We start from the raw sequence: 232 nt of genomic DNA, 5'->3' as shown, positions 1-232 counted from the left end.
TCATACTTACCGACACCTGTGATCAGGTACCCTCGCTAATTTTACCTGATAATTAAACACTAGTGCTGAATGGGGTTTAGGCGAGATTGTTAAGTTAACATTAGTGTTTAATCGTCAGTTGAAATAAACTGGATTCCTAATCTTCACGAGATTCGACATCTCACGTTACACAAGTTTTGGTTCAGTAGAGTTGTATTAGAACAATGGTATAATGTGGTTATAAAACTCATCA

Source organism: Homarus americanus, unplaced genomic scaffold (genome assembly GCF_018991925.1).
Source record: "Homarus americanus isolate GMGI-L3 unplaced genomic scaffold, GMGI_Hamer_2.0 scaffold57980, whole genome shotgun sequence".
Classification (NCBI taxonomy): domain Eukaryota; kingdom Metazoa; phylum Arthropoda; class Malacostraca; order Decapoda; family Nephropidae; genus Homarus; species Homarus americanus.
This window is presented reverse-complemented; position numbering follows the sequence as displayed.